This window comes from Halichoeres trimaculatus, unplaced genomic scaffold (assembly GCF_033239565.1).
Source record: "Halichoeres trimaculatus isolate MK-OKI-2021-1 unplaced genomic scaffold, fHalTri1.1 fHalTri1_scaffold_12, whole genome shotgun sequence".
NCBI classification, from domain to species: domain Eukaryota; kingdom Metazoa; phylum Chordata; class Actinopteri; order Labriformes; family Labridae; genus Halichoeres; species Halichoeres trimaculatus.
Genome location: NW_027437190.1, coordinates 3,603,518 through 3,622,903, shown reverse-complemented (window position 1 = coordinate 3,622,903; position 19,386 = coordinate 3,603,518). Strand labels below are relative to the sequence as shown.

Below are 19,386 nucleotides of genomic sequence, written 5' to 3'. Positions count from 1 at the left end.
TTAAGATTTACAAGTCAGCGCTAACAGGCTTACTGAATACAGTGGAGCCCAGACTTATGAGTTTAATTTGTTCTGTGACAGAGCCCGTAACTCAAATTACTCATATATCAAATCAATTCTACCCATTGAAATAAATTGAAATACTGTTAACCCTATGAGCTTGGTCTCTTTTTTGGTTCTCTGCTAGAAAATGATGTTCTCACATTGTAAACAGTATATCTCTGCCTCTACAAGGTCTGTGTGAATCATTCTGGTGTCATAATAAAGGGAACACTGAGACATTTGTTCTGATGTGTCAGTTTTGGTATTTATGTCGCTGGAGTATGACTTGTGGTGTTCATAGCTGAGATTAATCTGATGTGTAATATGATCATTTATATATGATCACACTCCTCAGCCTCCTTGGTAAGGTCTATTCAGGGGTACTGGAGAGGAGGGTCCATAGGATAGTCGAACCTCGGATTCAGGAGGAGCAATGTGGTTTTCGTCCTAGCCGTGGAACTGTGGACCAGCTCTATACCCTCAGCAGGGTTCTTGAGGGTGCATGGGAGTTTGCCCAACCTGTCCACATGTGTTTTGTGGACTTGGAGAAGGCACTCGACCGTGTCCCTCGGGGAGTCCTGTGGGGGGTTCTCCGGGAGTATGGGGTGTCAGGCTGCTGGTTACGAGCCGTCCATTCCCTGTACGACCAGTGCCAGAGCTCGGTCCGCATTGCTGGCAGTAAGTCGGACTCGTTTCCAGTGCGGGTTGGACTCCGCCAGGGCTGCCTTTTGTCACCGATTCTGTTCATAACTTTTATGGACAGAATTTCTAGGCGCAGTGTGTCGAGGGGGTCCGGTTTGGTGACCTCAGGATTAGATCGCTGCTTTTTGCAGATGATGTGGTCCTGCTGGCTTCATCAAGCCATGACCTTCAACTCTCTCTGGAGCGGTTCGCAGCCCAGTGTGAAGCGGCTGGGATGAGAATTAGCACCTCCAAATCCAAGTCCATGGTCCACAGCCGGAAAAGGGTGGACTGCCCTCTCCGGGAGATCCTGCCCCAAGTGGAGGAGTTTAAGTATATCGGAGTGTTGTTCACGAGTGAGGGAAGGATGGAGTGAGAGATCGGCAGGTGGATCGGTGCGGCGTCCGCAGTAATGCGGACTCTGCACAGGTCTGTCGTGGTGAAGAGGGAGCTGAGCCGGAAGGCAAAGCTCTCTGTTTACCGGTCGATCTTCGTTCCCACCCTCACCTGTGGTCATGAGCTTTGGGTAGTGAACGAAAGAACAAGATCGTGGGTACAAGCTGCCGAAATGAGCTTCCTCCGTAGGGTGGCCGGGCTCTCCCTTAGAGATAGGGTGAGAAGCTCGGCTATCCGGGAGAAGCTCGGAGTAGAGCCGCTGCTCCTCCACGTTGAGAGGAGCCAGATGAGGTGGCTCGGGCATCTGATGAGGATGCTTCCCTGGTGAAGTGTTCAGGGCACGTCCCACTGGGAGGAGACCCCAGGGCAGACCCAGGACACGCTGGAGAGACTACATCTCTCCGCTGGCCTGGGAACGTCTTGGGATCCCCCCAGAAGAGCTGGACGAAATGGCAAGGGAGAGGGAAGTCTGGGCTTCCCTGCTTAGGCTGCTGCCCCCGCGACCTGACCCCGGATAAGTGGAAGAAAATGGATGGATGGATGGATATGATAAGTGCTTCATTTTATGGCTTTTGTTGTGGAGCGAAGCAAACCTTAGGGTTTAAAAAGGTTAACCTGGACACCCCAAATAAACTTTTTTTTTTTCTTTTTTTGGTCACGTTTTTTAATAAGAAAATGGATTTTTTAAACAGTTGTGACCTGAATAAAAGTGGATGTGCCACAGAATTAATTAGTATAAACAAAGTAACAGCAGCTAGCATTACAGTAAGCCTATAGAATCCCCTCTGCATGTCCTCATCCATGACAGGACAGATATGGTGGCTGTGTGGCCCAAAAAAGAAAAAAGGAAAAAGCAACTTGATTGGCTGGGCCTCGGCCCATCCAGACCGGCCTGTTGATAAGCTGCTGCTTTTGCACAAGGAATGCTGTATAAAAATACAATACAAGAGTGTGAACTGTACTTTTGCAGTGTTTTAATGTTCAGATTTTACTGTGGAGATCAAAACATTTGAAGATGATAATGAAGGCAGAGGAGAAAGCACTGAATAACTGAATCTTATTGGCTGATTTTTGCCCTTTCCGTCATGCTTTCCTCACTTTTGCCTGCAGGTGTTTCCGTAAAAACTTGTCCAATAAGCTCTGTTTTATCCTCCCTTTCAGAATGTTTTTAAAATGAGTGAGGCACGTGTCATTACAAAGTGCCGTTGCAAGTTTTTCTGGGGTTTTCTTTTGATTGAAGTCTGAAAGTTTTGCAAAATAGCTGCAAGAACAACACTGATGCTCCCTGTGTGAAATAGCTCTTTAAAATGAGCGAGACATGGGATGGATGTTGTTCACGGTGGCGTTCACTGCCCTGGCTAGCAGTGAGGTACCTGAAGATACGGCTGGTATCTGGAAAAACTTGTTCGTTGGTTAGTCCATCACATCCCTGTTGTGTCTCTTCCATACTCCACAATAACCACGATAAATTCGATTTTTCCATATTTTTCCATTCTTAACAAAAGTTGTCAAATAAAGTGTATTTTTACAGTTTTATCTTCAAAGCATTAAAAATAATCCACTCAGGGTTGTGTCAAGGTTTTAATTATTTAGTGTAGATCTGAAGCAGACAGCATCTTCTGTCCCTTCTCTGAGATCCCTGAGTCTACTTCCCATGGGGGTCAGACTCCGTATTAGAAACAGATATTTAACACACTCACACCTGTTCTCTGCACAGTTCAGGAAACTGAGTGGCAAATGTTGGTTTTGTTAAAATGCATCTCATTTGGTTTTGCTTAAAATGTCTTTAGAGCAGGAAACTAAATAGTAACCAATACTTTTAAAGCTTAAATTTAAAAACTATTTCATGATGTATAAATTAAAAAACTAAGGAGGACTTTTTTTCCCAAAATGTGTTTGATATGGACGAAGAACTTCAGTGCGTGTTTGCAGCTGATATCACACATTAATATCGGGTCTTGAGGTAAACTTTACTCTGTGTGCATGTGTGTGTGTGTGTGTGTGCATGTGTGTGTGTTCTTCAGCACACGTGTGTTCCTCAGTAGCCTCCTCGGAGCCTCAGAGACGCAGATAGCAGTCCATGCAGAGCGACAGACACAGACCAGTGGCTTCTTCTAATGAGCAGACTGTTGTTGGTCTGCCGTGGGGACTCTGCTTCAGGGACGGCGCTCTGTGAGATTTCATGAACTAATTAAGCTCTAAAAGTTGCCGTCTTAGATGAGAAAGTAGAGATTTAGAACAGATGAAGAAAAATATATAATTTAATAATACTTCAGTGGTATATTTCATCCCTCTTTTTCTCCAGGAACGGAAGAAGCTGCTTTACATTTGAACCGTCGACCGGCTCAGATAGACATAAACGTCCTGCTGCTCTGTCCCTGCTCTGATGGACCTGGAGATAATGTCAGCTCCACTTTAGACAGGAAGAGTAGATCAATGCCATTCTCAGAGTATACAGTACACTGCAGGCAGAGGACACAGCTGGAAACCCAGTCAGTTCAAGGTTTTAGCTGAAAGTTGCATCTTTAAAGAGGGGGTATTCTGCTCTCTCAGACCTTTAACATGAATATAAAGTAACAACGCTAGATGTTCAGACTGAGCATGTGCAGAATTCCAAACCTCTACATATTCATTTTCAGAGGTTTAAGGTGTTTCCCCTTTCAGAAACACAGTTAAACTCCAGAAATAAAAACAATAGTGCGTGTTTTAGAAAAAAGAAATATAAATACAATCTTTATTTTTCTAACAGCAGAAAATAGTTTAAAATACAATAATTCATTTTACCAATAAATAGACAACTCACAAACCATGCCTGACAGGCTCATTAGGACAAACCTATAAACAAAATGTCATAACATTACACTACAGATCTAATGGAAAGTAGAAATGCACATCTAATGAAAAAAAAAAAAACAAGACCATCCTGACTAGATAACCTGTAAACAACAGCCACAACCTCCAGTACAGCCTGGACAGAAAAACAATCCTAACTGTTACTGAGCAGTGTCTCATAAAAAAGAGAAAAGAGGAGCTGAAACTCAAAACTAAAGACCAAAAACAAACACTGGTGTGACCGTAAAAATGGGACTTGACCAAACAATAATAAATAATAATAAAAGTAAAGCTCAAATCAGTCCACATGAAACCAAAGATCATAATAAAGAAAAATAAACAAGAAAACAGCAAAACAACCAACCCATAAGACAAGGTAACAGTGGTAAAATGCCCTGCCCCCCTCCCCTCACTCAGACAAACACTGAACATTCAGTAACAGGCACTATGGCAGGTGTCATAGCATGAGACATTTCACAGGATGTTGTTGATGATTTTCAGAGACAGAAAGATCACAGATCATCTTTCAGTCACCAAAAGTCTCTAAAGTCCACATTGGAGGGAAATATGAATCATTTTATTGTTGAGAAGCTCGATAAAAAGCTTCAGCTACAGACTAAATTTACAGCTCCCAGAGAAAACCTGATAAACAGCATCTGGTTAGCATCAGCATCTCAGACAACAAGACAGAGGATCAGCATTGGTCAGGACAAAAATATAACCTCCTTTTTACCATCTTTACCAAGAGTGAGTCTCTGTTAGTTTGAGCTACAGGATTTACACTGAATCATTCAGCACAACGTTTGAAAACCTTTGTTATCTCAGCTATTACAGATAAGCTAATGAAGCTAAGCTCCAGAAGCTAACATTGGGTTAACTAGAGCTTTTTGGACAACAGCTAACAATGATGAACAATCACCAAAGAACAAAAAGTAGAACAAAACAGGCCAATGAACTCCCAACAAACAAAGAGACATGACGAACAACACAGCTAGGAGCTAACATTAGGCTAACTTTAGCTAACGTTGGAGAAAATCCAAAAGTGTCTGTCAGACTGCAGTGGTGGTTCTAGTGATAAAGATAACTTTATATTTCTTTACAGTAAAGTCACAATCTGCTGCCTCAGATATGATGTCAGCTGACCTTAGAGCAGATGGAGACATCCTTCTTCATTTGATTCACACAGAGCTGAATGAATGAAAACTGACCTTCTGCAATGTATTTCAGTAGACCTATGGGCAGAGAATGCCCAAGTGTATTGGAAGGCTATACACACTGTGATTGGCTCATCATGTTTGTGGGCGCGACTTAGTAATGTTCAATGCAGTACCTCGGCTTTTCATGACCTCTCTCTGCCAGTAATATCTCAACCATGAACGTTTGGCACCTGTAGACTTGCTGAGACACCCACACAAACTTGGTCCTGGTGTTAAAACAAAGTTAGGGAAATGTTTACATGTATACAACCACAAGGTCACATGCAGAACAGCTCATACCTGCTCCTGACCAGGAAGTACACAGAATGAATGGAGCTCCCGCAAGTGAATTTATCCCCCCAAGCACAATCAGCACACCTATTAGAGGTTCCCCCTACAGCTGTGGGGCATAACCGCTAACCAGCTGGTTACACATATGGTTTAGAAATCCCTTAAATCTGTCTGTGAACTCACCAAAACAACCCCATTTAAAAAAAGAAAAAGAAAAAAAAAAGCACCAGATCTTCATGAGACTAACTGAAATGATGAGGTCATCTTATAAGGATCTCCTGACTTGTTCATGACACTTTGGAGGGGCAGAGCCTCAAACACAAATGTCTGATCATAGCTTTACCCCTTATCAGACCTCCAGAGGGCTGGCCAATTGGGGGGAAGAGGGTTTAAGGAGCAGGGAGCCTTAAAGAGACAGTCGCTGAAAAAAAGTGTTTCAGAGAAAGGCTAAAATTAAGCTTTATCAAACACCAGTGATGTGAGGACTTAACCTTTTTTTTTGGCTGGGATGGATTTTTATGTGTGTGTCACGTTACCAGATTGAAGGAAGAGGTAGTTTTCTTTTTTGAGGCAACTTTATGAATGACAGCCTGGTGCTTGTTTTTTTACTATGTTGGTAATTTTGAATACTTTCTGCCTACATCACACAAAGCTTGTCAGATCCTGAAAATCCCCCTGAGACTGGAGTCCAGCACTTCACAGGAACTTGTATCAAAGCTGTTGCTTTAAAATAGAGATGAATGATTTAGAATGAGTTTTTATTTTTTATTTTTATTTTTTTTGTAAGATCAGTTGTAGAGAGGAGTTGTTAACATGCTGGATAGTCACATAGAAGTTTTTTCTTTTTTTTTTTTCTTTTTTTTTGTATTTTTGGAGTGTTTCATGTTTACAATACATACATTCAATTATTTGTTACAGTAAATATGTGTTATGGTGCTTTAAACAAAAATAGCCCTTCTTTCCCCCTCCCTTTCCCTTTTCCTTCTCTCCCCACTTGACCAAAGAATATTGTGTATAATCTCTGACATTAGTATGATAAACAAAACAACAACAACAAATAAAAATAGAAATATTGATAATAGATTTTATTATAAGTATTATTATTATGTATTGATATATTTATAGATACATAGACACACATTAACACATATGTTTGTACCTTCACTCCCACACACACATACACTTATGTATATTCATATACACATCCACAAACATATATTTATAGATACACATTGTAACATGTAATTACATATACAAACTTAAATGCATAAAAGTAGAAAAAAGGGAGCGCAGATGGCCTATTGGTTTAGGTTGTGCTCCATGAGTTGCCATCGTGCAGGTGACCCAGGTTTGAATCCAGCCTGTGGCCTCTTTCCATATTGAAAGAATTATACCATTATAAATATTTGTATACATACAAATATACACTCATACATTCTTACCTTCAAATGTACACCTATAACTAAAGCGACAAAATATATACAGATAGATTAGATGAAGGTAAAGATAATAAAGAAAATAATGATAATAGCAAAAAACCTCAAAGATAAGAAAAATAAATAAATACATAAAAGTAATTGGGTGAAAATTAATTGTTAAACAAATATGTGAATAGGTAGATGTATGTACTTTGACTACCTAGATTAGATTTAGACTGATACCCTCATTAACTCTGATAGTACCTAAATTGACGCACCTGTTCTTTTTGTGGTAAAAATTAAGTTTGAAAAAATTAAAAAAGTTAAAAAAGGGAAAAAGGTACGAGAAGGGTCATGGTTTGTTAAGTAGTGATTACATTAAAACATTGTTTCCCAAAACCAAGAGTTAGAGGTTCTTTTTCATGTGTTAAAACTCTCCAAACATCAGATGTCGGAGAGACATGCAGATCAGGTCAGTATTGGGTCGGTCCTTCAAAGACCATATCTAGACATCAAAGCAACATGCACAATGGGTACAAATTTTGACACCTAAGTCTAACAATTTTTGGATGTTGTAATGATGTTCAGCATTAAGACGTCATTTGCAGATCAAATCTAGACATCAATTAGACGTTCAAAATGGAACAGAGATTCAGACGTCATTAGTAGACCTTTTTTAGTTGTTAAGCTGACCTGCATACAACATCCGAAAAAGAGGTAATGAAAACGTTCAGCCTGCTCCTTCAGGAGACCTGATTTGGACGTCAAAAATGAAGTTAAATATACGTCATTTCAACGTCACATTGCGCAGTGGGAACCTGTGATAATTGCACCAGTGCCCCTCGCCCCGTGCATACAACCATGACTTCCCTCGGACCGCTGCACTGACCGCCTCGCTTTGAGCAGCTCTTTTCCCCCTCACTCTGGGAATCCACAGAGGAGCAGGATTGGCAGGCCGGGGCTGCTGTCAGCATCATCTCTGTCACCTGTCCTGCTCGGCAGCCAGCTGCTCCTCCTGCGATAAGACTTCAGTTTATTCTGAGGCTGAAAATCCTCCACTCAATCTGGCCGTCCGCCGATCGCTCAGCAGCCCCATATTCCTCTCTGTCAGTCAGGGCTGAGGCTGAACCAGCCTGTTTGTAAACCGTTTTAGAGGTTTTAATTCAATTTTTCACACAGCAGCTGTGAAATAGCTTCGATTTTACTTCCCGGCTCTGTTTTACTTTGCTGGAGTTACAGAATGAGCTGAATGTGAGTCAGAAATGAGGATAAGACCTTCAATCATCTGCTCAAGCCGTGAAAAGAGCTTCATGGTGGCAAACTTGCAGTGAGAGCGAAGGAAGCTTACATGAAATTCATACAGGCCTAAAGAAGAATGTGTCTTAATGAATGACTCGACTGTCGCTCTCCTCGTTTCTCAGAAGTGTCAGCCGGCTTTATCTCCTCATTTTGCTTCCTCTCCTTACAAAATGAATGATGTTAAATCAATGATGCCGATGTCAGGCGTCGTCTGAATGACTGATCTAAATAAAATAGACCAGACTCCATTAAGAAACAAAAAGCTTGCTTTTATCCGGCAGCAGGCGAACTCTATTCCTCAGCCCGTCTCTTTCTTCCCTGCCTGTGTGTGGAGTGCAGAGTAAGCACAGCTGTCTGAAAGCGGCGTGAAGGATGGACGGCAGCACAAGGAGGGGGGGGCAGCACCCGAGGGAGAGCTGTGTTAACTGGGTGTGGCGTGGCCTGGTTTCTGGCTGCACTGGCAGAAACAGCGGCCAGGCCGCAGCGCTGCCACTGAGCATCTGGCTGTTTGCCACAAAGTCAAAAACCTGCTGAGAACAACACACACAGTAATCTGCCATTTATTTGTGCAGCACACACATCGTCTCAGAGTCAGCAGGTGAAGGAGCACTTCAGATTTCAGTTCAGTTTCATTACTCCTCTCTAAGCTTCTGCTCCACATTCAGCAAAGTGAAAACAGGGTTAATATTCAAACTGTCAAACATTTCCTCCTCACACAGGCCTCATTCTTCTGACCAACAAAAGCAGCCAGAGATCTTCTCTCTATATTCTACACTGATTGGGTAGACCAGCTGAAGGGATGTTCAGACTGAGCATGTGCAGATTTTCAAACCTCTGTATATTCATATTTTGATGAAATCCCCCTGCAATTAAAAAAAAGATAGCCCCAGATCTTCATGAGACTCAAAGGTAGGGTCTTCAGGATTTTCCTAAAACATCAACTTTTACAGGAATAACCCTGCTCAATTGTCTCCTCTGGGCCTCCATACGTGTGTGTCAGTGTCTGTGTCTGCCCCAACCCCTCCTCTGCCTGTATGTTGATGTTTTGGTTGTATCAGGATGTTTCTAGGAGTACAGTTAGTGTGGTTGCATGAGCCAATCACAGAGCGCCCAATGCATAAGTGATTTTGCATGTTGATGATTGTGAGTGGAAGAAGCTAATCAGAGCAGCTACCATAGTGGACGTAGCACAGAGAAAGAAAAACAACCAAAATGAAACGAAACACCAAACAGGTGAAGCTTGGCTCGACTTTCACTCATTTTCAGGAACTTGGGGAGCAGCACAGGACAAAGAGCGATGTGAGTTGACTTTCTGCTAACCAGGTATGTGCCAAATACACGTGATTAGCTTGTGCTAAAATGCTAAGTCAGGTGCACGGCTCTTGAGTCTTTCCCATGTTGACATGTGATGCTACAGGTGGTTGCTGGGCTAATGAGTGTGTTTGCATAGTCACGGTCGGAGGCTGTGGGTGTGTGCTGCAGCTGGCACTGAGCCAAGGGGGAGGAGCCCAGTTTGAATGTTGTGTGTTTACTAACTAGCAATGAAAATTCCTGCAGATCCTACCTTTTAGTAAGTTAGGCAGTTGTAAGCAGGCAGCACGAGTGACTCACTCCTACCTCTGTGCTTATTACCTCACCAACCAATCAGCACCAAAGAGGAGTGATACTTCATATGTCAACCAGAAGAGAAACTAACCTGGTCTCTGAGGGTACAGGAAGCAGGTCCACATCTTCTCCTAATAAGGGATAGACCGATTGTCAAAAGCGGGCATTTTTTGACATATCGTAATCTGCCTTTTTTTTTATTTTAATTCAACAGCCGATAAGAAATCAATTTAAAACTGTGTTATTTTGGCTGTGATACAGCTGCGCCTCTCTGTCTGCAGTGGCTTCTCTGCCTTCAGCATTGTCCCACCCACAGTACCATACCTTAAGTACCTTAAAAAGAAAATGAATTATAAAATAATATTTTAGTCATGTTCAAATTTTGGAAACTATAATGAAGTTAAGCATTAGAGTTTGTATAATTAAAAATTTTGCCACCATTATTTTCACTTTTTCTGTAAATGAATATCCGCTCCAAATATTGGTTATCAGCCTCCTTGACCACTAATAATCAGTATTAGTATTGGCCCTGAAAAAAACATATCGGTCCGTCTCTACTGCTACAGCAAGATTTTAAGAACTAAACAACTTTCATAATCTGAGGGAGTAAGCCCTGTGTCTGAGAAGATGAAAGGGTTAAAGGTAGAGGGTGTAAAGCCAGGAGGATTTGATCCCTGCAGGGCCTCATAGGTCACATGACACACTATCATTCCACACACAGAGAAAGTGATCGTCCTCAGCCGAATGCCTCCAAACACTGGTGCTGCTCAGTGAAACACAGTCCTGAGATGTAACAGTGCTCTATTTGGTTGCCTATTTTTAAAGTGCTTTGGTATTGAGGACAGGGCCGTGATGGAGCTCAGAATAACTCTGCAGCGAGATTTAATCCACCTTGAAGCTGCTCGCTGTGTGCACGAACAGAATCATGTCGTGCTTCAGGGTGTTTGTACAGTAAACCGTTTCTCCTCAGTTTAACACCGTGCTGTTTTACGTTAATTAAAAAAACACTCATTTATACGGCACAAACAGGCTTCTGCATTAAAAGTCAAGATAACAACAGAAAGATTGGATGGATGAGGGAGTCAGAGGCTCATTATGAGGGTTAAGATTACAGTTAATGTCCATTGTTGGCAAAAAATATCTTTTAACTGTTCAGGTGTCATGGTTATTTTAAAAAGTGACCCTTCTCTCTGGTGTCAAACAAATGGCTCATCATTAATATTGTGATAATGTTTTTATAATCATAATAATCACATTACCTGCCCTTGAGTGGCATCAGTGTAACTGAAGGTCTGATTAAAGCTCCCCACAGGAGCCCAAAGCCCCGTTCCCACCAAGTGGTCCAGTTTGGATCAGTACAGTTTGGTAAGGGTTGGATCGTTAAACCTGATCCTGTTTGCTTTCCCAAAGCCAACTGTGCCCTTCTTGGCTGTGTTTTAACAGGATGCCAATAGCCACGTTAGCTATGTAATAATGTACCACCATAGCAGTGCAACTCAGTATACCCTGCTAATAAAGCTAACAATTTGCAATCAAGCTTTGTTTCAGTTTGGTTTGTCTCAGTACAGCACACATTTTGTGGCGTTTCCACTGACCAAAACCAGTACAGGTCCTCAACTTACCGACCCATACTGTCCTACTTTTTGGTAACCTTCTGTTGGGGTTCCAGCCATACTGATCTGACCCCAGAAGGTGGAGCGAGAAACACTGCAGTTCATTGATTGGTTGAAAGAATCATCACTTCCTGTGTGACTGTAGTGATAAAGAACAACACATAACCCTGACATGTTTAAATCCCCAGTCGACTTTGTAAAGAAACCTTTTTTTTTGCTTGGACAATGACGTCACCAAACAGCCTGAAGCTGCTGTCTAAACAAACCTGTGATATGTTTTCTTCTTAGTTGGTTTTATAAGTGGGGTACATTGTGTCGCACTGCTATGCCAACAGAAACAAAACAGAGGCAGAAGTTTCTCACCAACTCCCAAAGTTTTTCTTCTAAAAGTTGCTGAGGATATTTCTGCTTTGTGTTTCACCAGAGCTATTTGTCAAGTACAATGCAAAAAAACGTAAATATTTTAAATGTTTTTGTCTTATTTTAGTAAAAATTGTCTTGTTATAATCGATGTGAGCCATATGTGACGTAACAGTCCAGAAGAATTAATTGGTTAAAGACAAAAGCACAAAATTCTGCCAGTGGAACAAGAAATATTTGCTTGAAACTATAATAACGTCTTCATGAAACTAACTTTTTTCTTTCTCCATTGGCAGATTTTTTTTTTACTTGTTACATGTAATTCAGACCTCATTTTGCCTTTTTGTTTTGCCTTTTCAAATAACTTGAAATAAGACATTTTATGGACTTTCAGGTAAATGTGGCTCACATAAAGTCTTAAAAGACATTTTCCTCTGAAAATTAGACCAAAACACTTGATAAGATTTCAGTTTGTAGCAATGTAGTAACACCAACACTGCACCCCCGTTTTCCAGTGGTACTGCTCCGTTTGTTCCAGATCTGTAAGATTAAAGGAAACATGCAGAAATCCGGACAAAATGATCCCAGAGCACAGACTGAAGGCTCTTTCTGTGTCCAGATCCATATGTAATGTGGCTGATAAACAGGCCTTAAAGTGAGAACCACAGAGACCGTTGACCCGGGTTGGACGCCATCATTGGTGGTGATGAGCAGAGAGCTGATCCTGAAAATGTTGACACTCAAATCAAAAAGTCAATTGAAGCAATGTGGTTTCAAAAGGTGACAAAAAACAAGATGCAGACACTGTCAGCTAATATAATATATACAATATAAGCTGCGTAGCAAATGGTCAGTGATAAAGGTCTCACAAAGCAAAATCTGAAATCGAATCAAGTGTTTTTCTTATTATACATACATGTAGTCTGTTAAGGCTGATTTATTCCTGACGCGTCCATGGGGTCAACACGGCTTTGTGCAGTCACATGATGTCGTTTTCCCCCTCGCACGGTCTTTTTCATGCAGACAATTTCCCCACCACGTCCACTCGAAAATTTCCAACCTGCCAAACAGAGCAAACATGCGGACATGATGGCGGAAGTGGTCAAAGTGCAGAAAAAAGGCATCTGTATGACTCTTCACATAGAGATCACCGTGAAAACCGAGTAGTGAATAATTCATGGTGTGAAATTGCAGAAACTCTTAGCAGAGAAGAGGAATCTGTTGAAAGAACCTGGAAAAGTCTTCAGGAAAATGTGTTGTAAACAAAGGCAAACTTCTTCAGCTCTCGTTTATTACTCTGGTAGATGTACATTTGTGATACACCGCCCCCTAAATTTTGGGAATGGACACCAACAGACACCGCTCAGGGTGTAAAAAGTATAAAAGCTTCACGCCTTCTCTTGCGGATCTCGTGCGTCTCATTTCCATGCTTCATGTTCGGAAAGCGTAACACAACATTAAGACTTTGTCACTTGACAAGTCCAGAAAATATCATCTTATTTCAAGATATCAAAAATACAAACATGATGCCAGAATGTTTTTATTAAGTAAAAAGACTTCTCCCAGCGGGGTAAAAAAAAGGGATCTTGTTCTTTAATTAGAACAACATTTTTATTTTAAGAAGCTTAACAAACCCAGATGTTGTAAACAATGGTTTAGTTGAGGTTTTTGGGGGTCTGTGATGAAATGTGCTGGCACAGAGAGCCAGTCTGCAGGTTAGGGAGCTGGTTTACTGTACCCCTCGACTGCTCACTTGGACCCCTGTTCACAGTGTTCCACAGCTTTGACGTTAAATTAGGTTTAGAGCAAACCCTTTGACCGCTCCATTAATCATCAGTTTGTCCTTCTGTCGGAGCGTTCCTGGGAGGGTCAGGCCTCTGCTAATTCCTCCACAAGCTGCCGTGTCACACTCAACATAATATCCCAGCAACACATTCCTCCTAATCCCTTTTTATCAGGTCGGCTGGCCTTTCTGCTCAATCTAATTGCCACAAAGCCCACATGAGGGCTTTTGTGCCAAAAGAAAGTTCTTTTACGGTTTCAATTAAACGGCTGGGCTGGCCCAGTGGAAGCTCTTCGCCCATCGCCAGTGTCCTTCAGACAAAGAGTGTCACTGTGCATAATGGATAGAAACACTTCAGCGAGGACGCAGGAAGAGGGGGAGCAGGAGAGAAAAACCACCCAGACGCTCGCTCCACACTTTAGCTCATTTCAGAGCCAAAGGTTTGGAGTTTGTACTGGGAGAGAGCGCACAAAGATTTAAGTAAGAATCAAAACTAGCCTGAGGGATTATGAGCTGGAGTGTGAAAGAGTGTGAGTGTGAGAGTTTGTGAGTGTGTTTGAGAATAGAGAGGAGCTGAGTGAAGTGAAGTACATCACAGTCTCAGGAAAGGTGAAAGCAGTCAGGGATTTGATGCTTTTGGGCGATGGCTTATTTAAAGGCTTTCATTGATTTCCTCTGTGTTGGATGTTCAGACTGCTTCAGAAACTCTGGACCTGTTTCTCTTTCTGTTGTTGCTGTTGTTTGTCCTTGTCTTCTGTTGAAGACTCCGGTATCCTCCACATGTTGTTCTCCTGACTCCTGTGCTCAGTCACTCTGCAGCACAGCCTCATTGCTCCACCCTCACTCATTATCAATCTTTGTTACGAAAATATTATCCTTACTTCACAAACAAGCCTCTCCTTAAAAAAAGTGTGTTCACTGTGTGCCTGAAAGCATCCATCACCAGGAGGACAGACTTCCACTCTGGCCCCGGCCCCGCCTGCTTCTCAGCTGATCCTTCTCCAAATACCCCTCCACAGTTCCTCCTGAGCTGTGCTCATCTCCAGATTTTCTTTCTGCTCTGTAAATCTGTCAGCAGCCTGAAAACCAGGAACCTGAGAGCCAGGCAGGATCTCTTCACCTGCCTGGATTAAAGGAGCAGTGCGTAGAAGTTAGCAGCATTTGGTGGAACAAAAGAATTGAAACAGGGTATAATGGTTATATATGTGAAGTAATACTTTAGATTTTTTTTTTAATAGGTTAAAAAAAAACTTTTAAATTCACATTACCACAGGTCCCTGTCTCAGAGACAGACATAACGTACCACCATCTTTATGAGCAGCTTTTGGGGCCAGAAAGAGTGAAACACCCTGTTTTGAGACTTGTGTGTGAATTAGCATTTATTTTTGTGCCTTTCCTTTTCACTAGGTCACAGTGTGATTGGTGTGAACGGTATGAGCAGATATCAGTGAACAAATCACAGCCACGGCTAGTTCCTGGAGGGAGTAATGAGCACGGCGTTGGGTTAGCATGCACAGAATAAATAAAGCAAACAGATCAGCGGCGAGTACAGAACGCCAACATGCCGTTTGCATGGTGTTGACTTTTTCACACACATTTAAAAATCAAAGTGAGCTTTTTTTTAGCTGCTGGGGGCAGGTTTACACAGACACTGAAGGTTGACGTATTGAAGGGGAGGTGAGGCTTATCTGATCTGTTCAGTGTAACTGAACAACATACAGGACTAACAGCTCAGGTCTGCTGTGGAGGACAGTCCAGATCATCTGACTGTAAAACCTGTTTATTCTGATGTTCAGTCTCCTTTTGTCCAAATGTTGACGGCAGACCAAAAATAGATCTCTCATATTTATTTATACACATTCAGCTACGACACAGTTCTGCAGCTGGTCCAGCTGTTGATCTTAACATCCTGAATAAGTTCAGTCCCATCCCTCAGGATCAGCATTCACCAGAATCTTCTGTCTGTTCAGATTCATGAGTGCTGTGTTGTGTGTCAGCTCTCTGAGGTGTATCAAATGAATCTCAGTGAATTGACTTCCACCAACGGACTCGGACAGTTTCTGAAAGTCAAAATAAATGACTTCGTCCCAGTCTGACTGCCTGTGTGTAGCTCTGTGTGACACTCAGAGTGTTTTTCATCCTGAACAGAGTTTTAAAGAGAAGTGTTGAAAGACTTCCTGAAGGTCCTGAGCGGAGGATAGGACGCCCTTCAGCTCACAGTTTGGTTTATTATAATTGTGCCTATAATTTCTATCAGTCATAACCACAATGGGCACCTGTTGAGAAAAATTTGGCAAGAAAATAACTTGTGCACAAGACGCTTACCTTGTTCCTGCTTCAGTGTCCTCCTTTCCCCGCCTCTGTGAAACTCTGTGTTGTGTTTATTTGTGTTTCTCGCACAGAGCTGCACTTACAGCTTTATTTTAGGCAGTGGCAGTAACTCAGGCCAAAGGGACTTGGGTTTGTAACTGGAGGGCCGTTGGTTTAAGTCCCATTATGTACCAAGACTGGTGATTGGGCCAATAGCTGGTGAGGTGTTAGCATAATTTCCTGTGCACTGCTGAGGTGTTCAAGAGAGTTTCCGTCGCTTTAAGGCTCCCTACTCCACAAACCCCCTTACCACTGATTGGCCAGCTGTCTGGAGGCCTGTCAGGGGACAGTGCTTTGGTCAAACCTTGGTGTCTGAGGAGATTTCTCTTTGATGACCTCATCATTTCTTTAAAGGTAGGGTCTGCAGGAATTCTCATTACTTGTTAGTAAACACAACATTCAAACTGGGCTCCTCCTCCTTGGCTCAGTGCCAGCAGCAGCCCACACCCACTGGTGAAAACACTCACTGGCCCAGCAACCACCTGTAGCATGGCATTTCTGGGAGAGACTCCAGGGGTGTGCACCTGACTTTGCATGTTAGCACAAGCTAATCAGGGGTATTTGACGCATACCTGGTTAGCAGAAAGCTACCTCACATCGCGCTTCGTCCTATGCAGCTCTCTAAGTTCCTGAAAGTGAGTAAAGGTCAAGCCAGGCTTCATCCTCGTAAAGGAAAAAGCTTTGTCTGCTTGGCATTTCATTTCACTTTGGTTGTGTTTCTCTTTCTTGGTGCTACATCCACTATCATAGTCGTTCAGCTAGCTTCTTCCACTTCTTCCACATTAACTAGAAAGGCACTTGACTTTGGCTGAGGTAACCATGCTTATTCTCGGCCAAGGAACATTCTGATACAAGAAGTGAGGATTGAGAAGGGTTTTTCCTGTGAAAGTCAAAATTTAATTTTCAGGACAGTGCTGCAGAATTTACCTTTAACTGCTTAGCTTCCCCATTCAGGAGGAGTGTCACGCCATTTCTCTATGGTCTGTCAACACATCTGTCTGTGTATCCTAAACTTAGCATTAACTTAATAAGCGACACTAGCATTCATGTTAGCAAACCTAACTTTTCTTATTAACATTTGACAAGCTAATAAGTTAGCTTAGGATGCTTTTACTGCACATTTTATTGAGAATATGTGTACATTAGGTCACTTGTTCAAACTATATTAGTGTTAGCAAACATTAGCATTATAACAGCTGTAACAGCTATCATACCATCATTGAGGATATAGTCCCTGAACACAAACTGAATTGTGCTTGGTCCAGTCACCTTTATGACTGCTGCTTTGTGTGTTGACTGCTCAGTCTGAGCTGTGTACAGTGCACTGTAAAAAATCCTGCCAGCATCTTTTAAAATAAAAAGTGATTCTTAATTTAACTCACAAAAAAACATGAAAATATTGAAATTTAAGAAGTCAAGTCCTTTCAAGGCATCTGTCTTGAGTCCAAGTGAAGTCTCAAGTCGTGAAGACCAAGTCCAAGTCAAGTCGAGTCTTTTCAGTGTTAGTTAAACAAGTCTCAAGTCCTCAAATCTGCAGCTCAAGTCATGTGACTTGAGCCTCCATATTTAGAACGATAAGAACAGTTCTCAGTGAACAGCATTGTGTGCTTTTCAATCACAGGAACTTTACCCAGGAACTTTTTGAGGAACTTTAATCTCAGTTCCATCTTTTCTGATGGCCTTTATTGTTGTCTTACTGCCTCCCTGTGGTCTAGGGGTGTACTGCACTTGCTTTTCTTTCATATGTCACTGGCCTTTGCTTGCATAACCTTCACGAGACTTCAGGCCTCAGTGGAACACCAGACAACAATGAGCCATAGGGTAATGTAGTTTCTGGAAGAAGAGGAACTTAAGGTCTGACCATTATGGAGAGGTCTAAAATGGAGACACTTCCCAAAAAATGCCACTTATGCACATTGGCCCTAAATACTGTAAAACTTGGAAACAAGCTGCAGCAGATGGAGAGATGCAGCTTGTGTTTAACGGACTTCTAGAGGAAAAAAGGTGCAAACCTGTTGTAAGACCTCAATTGCATGCAGTAATGTGATGTTTCTATGCAGATGTGCTGCTCTTTCTGAGCTACCAGACCTCACACAGAGCTCACTTTCTGGATGTTACCACAGGTGTAGAAGGACGTCTTCCACACTGATGTTTGCGATACATTTACAGGACAAATGTAGATACAGCGACCTGTTCATGAGTAACCGTTGGTGCTTTAATCTGAAGATTTAAAGACTTCTTTAATGCAGTGTTAGTCTTTAAGATTATAAATCTTGTCTGCTTGTTCCTGTGGCTGCAAACACCTCTGTCAGGTATAAATCACATGTGTCAGGCAGCTCCTGATGTGAGAACACTGAGCACAGTCTTCATGCTTGGCAGGTTTTCCCACTCTTTTTTCAGTAACATTTCTTCTGTTTTAGGCTTGATATTTGATCCACCCGCATGTTTTATCTCTTTATTTGATTTATTTGTTGTTAGCGTGTCGCTGTGTCTCTGTGATTTCATTTTACTGTTATTTTTTGGTGTTTTAGGTGACATCAACCCCTGTCATCAGATCATGGACTGAGTGAGAGAGCAGAGAAGAAAGATGCTGTGATGACGCTGCCCCCCAGTGGAGTCTAGGAGTACTGCAAAAATGCTGCTGACCTTCTCCGCTCAATCTTACATTTTTAAAAAATTTTTTGATTATATGAACCTCTTCCCTGCACTCAGCCTCAGTCAGCCAGTCAGTTGGTGTTGAGAGCCGTAGAGGTAAGTATTCTCCTGCAGCTCGTGTTAATGAGGCAGATTGATTTCCTCTAATTGTTTGAATCCATGTACCGTTTGGCTCTTTGTGTCTGCTGCCCTCTGAGAGCCAGCTGTAAACACCGTGTGGCGCCCGGCCAGTCTCTTGTTTCTTTAACCGACTCAGTGAAGATGAACTCCTGACTCCACAGCAGTGTGAGTGTGTGTCAGTGTGTGTGTCAGTGTGTGAGTGTGAATGAGAGTCTCAGGGTGGGGAGGGTCAGCTGGTGTTGTGAATCAGGCCGCTGAAGTGTCAGACACGGCTTCTTCACAACACCAGGGTTCCTCCACGCCACTATTCTGCAGAGATATACGGCGTTGGTACCTGATGACATAAAACCTGATCCTGCAGAGAAACCGGTTCATGTTCAAACTGACTTCATGCTGAACATCAGGACTCCTGAAATCCACTCTGCCTGCTCTCTGTGATGATTTACTCTCTCTGTTATTATCACCACTTGGCATGAAGCTGTTAGAAAAGATTTTAAAAGTGACTGAATTTTGTCTTAATGCTGAAATTAGTAGAAAAAAAACGTTATTTTAAATGTGATAATGGTATTAAAATATTAATAATTCTGAGTGAGCTACAGAAGCCTTCCTAGACAGGACATTATGGAATACTTGAGTTTAATCATTTCTTTTAAAACATAAATGGAAATTGATTTGATTTTTTTTTTTTTTTATGAGGGTTGAGCTTAAAAACGTTACTGTCTTTT

The 19,386-nt window shown here is 42.1% G+C and overlaps 1 long non-coding RNA gene across 1 annotated transcript in view; it reads left to right on the top strand.

Annotated features, from left to right (window-relative positions):
- The window catches only part of LOC141801073 (uncharacterized), a 42,238-nt gene extending 23,591 nt beyond the window's left edge, over positions 1-18,647 (top strand). The window contains exon 3 of the long non-coding RNA XR_012599371.1: positions 18,418-18,647. This is a non-coding gene — a long non-coding RNA (uncharacterized LOC141801073). The remainder of the gene's footprint in view (positions 1-18,417) is intronic.
- Positions 18,648-19,386: the final 739 nt, after the last annotated feature.